This window comes from Coturnix japonica, chromosome 8 (genome assembly GCF_001577835.2).
Source record: "Coturnix japonica isolate 7356 chromosome 8, Coturnix japonica 2.1, whole genome shotgun sequence".
NCBI lineage: Eukaryota > Metazoa > Chordata > Aves > Galliformes > Phasianidae > Coturnix > Coturnix japonica.
In genome coordinates, this window is record NC_029523.1 from 6,203,045 (window position 1) to 6,205,583 (window position 2,539).

The 2,539-nt window shown below is 47.9% G+C and overlaps 1 long non-coding RNA gene across 1 annotated transcript; it reads right to left on the bottom strand.

The window, feature by feature from the left end:
- On the bottom strand, window positions 1-1,453 carry LOC107317246. The gene is made up of 2 exons (XR_001556782.2): window positions 1,389-1,453; window positions 1-627 (listed from the first exon to the last, which is right to left on the bottom strand). It is a non-coding gene; the product is annotated as an uncharacterized LOC107317246 (long non-coding RNA).
- Between the last annotated feature and the right edge of the window lie 1,086 nt (window positions 1,454-2,539).

Here is a 2,539-nt window from a genome sequence, read left to right on the forward strand (position 1 = left end):
TATTAGCGCGAAATAATTTAGCCTTTCTACAAAGGTAAATGTAATTTGCCGATCTGGTATTTGGAAGAATGCTTTCCCCCAAAATCAATTCCTTTAGTTTCCAGAGAATAGAAATGAGAAGCAATCTCATTTTAATTATATCTCTTTATTGCTAACAAAGGAATGATTTATGCAATTAAATTAACTGGCTAGAAAATTATTCTCAGCTGGGCTGTCCTAATTCTTTGCTTTCTGAATTGCAGGCTCTTACACTTGGCTATGTAGATTAATTTTTCTGATATGCAAACAATGCTCCTTGTGTTCATTCCGAACGTTTCCTTATTCACGGCTCCCATTTGCTTGGTGTCAATGACACGAGTTACGTTTGTGTGCTGCTCAACTCCAATTCAGGCCTCTTTTTCCTCTTTAATGTAGAAAGATGGGGAGGAGGGGGGGAATCTTTTGAACCTCCTGATTGCCATTGCAGAGCAAGACTGTGGAGCTCTCTTATCTATTGCTGCGGAACAAGAGCTGCAAAGATGTCAGAGGATGCAGACTTCAGAAGGGGAAATGCAGAGGAGACAGGTGTATTTGCAGCTGCTGTTAGGAAAGTTCTTTATGCACATCTTCCTGTAGCTGGGTGAAAAGCTGAAACAGAAGGGAGAAATCTGCCTTGTGTTGTATGCAGGCTTAAGCAGGGAAGGGATTAGCTTGTGGTGGCTGGCCAGAATGCTGGCAGGGGAACGCTTGGGCTGAGAGGGGGAAAATGACTGAGTAAAAAGACATTGTGAGCATGTGCCAACACAGCCTGACATCTTCTGAATGGGGCATTGGTGTAATCTGCTGGTTTAAAACAGCAGCGAACATATTGTGGAGCACGTGTTAGCTCTGGCTGAGCTGTCCTGCATCAGGAAAGATGAGTCAGCTGGTTGGTGTGTGCCATGCTGGCACTCCCAGGCTGCCATCAGATGGTTTTGAGATAGGGGGGTGGGGAGTGAAGACAAGTTCTTTTGTCTGGGTTAGTGTATGGGGCTCTGGGTGTGGGAAGGTCTATTGGGGGCTCAAGGGGTCTGTGCTCCTGGAAAGGGGGGACTGAGCTATGGATGGGATGGGAGAGTGCTCTCAGACTTGTTCCTTTGAGCAGAGGTCGCTCATGGTGATTCCCCAGGTTGGTAACTGCTGGGTGGGTGTTGGTGTTACCCTTGAGGGATGCCCCTGCAGGGAGGGAGCATAGGAAGAACTGTTCTCAAAGTACCTGTGCTGAGTGCTGCTCTGAGTGCCTTGCCTTGTATAGGAATGTGTAGCTTCGTGTGTGTAGCAAATGGACAGACCAATGCAATGGGAAAGGTGTTACAACAGAGATGTGATGACAGAAAGGTGCTATAAGGGAAAGGAAGAAGATTGCTCACCCATATCAGAAGATTCCAGGTTTGCAGGGCAGAGCTTCACCAAGGAGGGATATCCAGAAAGAGATCCTTCTCCTATGGCAGTCAGCCCTTAAATAAGGTCTAAGGGAGGTGGAGCCAAGCTTCACCCCTTGCAGTCACCCAGCTGCATTGCCTTCACCTGTGCTCCCAGGGCTGACTGGGTTGTTTCCCCAGGTGCTCAGTCAGTGGTTCAGGCTGGGACTCAGCAGTTCACATGGAATGTGTTTGAGGACCCTGATAGGGGCCCGTTCACCCCCAGCCCGTGAGTCAGACTTTGAGCTCAAGTGATCTAGATGAACTGAAGGAATGGTTGGAAGTCAATAAGATGAAATTCAGGCTAAAAGCTGCCTTTATGGAGAAGAAGGGACTGGGGTTACCTCCAGATCATCTGATAGAATTAATCACCTCTCCATGGGCTGGTTCCCAAATGCATCAGGATTTAATTTCACGCTGAGTGATATCCAGATAAAATGTTGTCTTTGGCAGTTGTAGGGAGCTGTTGGGTCAGGGCTTAAGCTGGTGATTGAGCACCACGTGAGGGGCTGTGGCTGGCCCAGCAAGTACAAGTAGAATGTTTGCACCGGTGCTCCCCACAGAACCAGAAGGGGGTGGACCCGGGGGGAAGCCCCCTAGGCTCATTTAAGGGCAAGCTAACAAAGGGAGAGCATCTCTTGGACCTGGGCTGCTTCCTGCATCTATCTCTGCTTGGATTCTCTTCCTGACTCTTGTGAAACAACGTGCATCTGAAATCAAGATATGGCTGTGTTTTCTACCTCATTCTCCATATCACCATTTGTTGCAGGACGAAAGGCAGGCAAGTTGATGGGACACAACCTGCTTGTGGTAAATCCATGCTTTCTGTTAGCAGCCACCCCTTGTCCATTCTTGTCCAAGTAAAGCAGTGCTGCATAGGAATCTCCCACCCAGGTTGGGCAGTGAGCTGGGCCCTTCCACCTCCCTGCTGCAGGCAGATTAACCCTCCTTTGTGCTCTTCCTCCTCTGAACCAACTCCTTCTACAAGAACATTGGTGTTTAGGTCTGTCTTAGCCCAGAGTTGGCTGCCCTATTGATTCTAAAGGGCTCCTGCAACGTTGAAACTATGCAAATAACAATAATAATTATTACTACTGGAA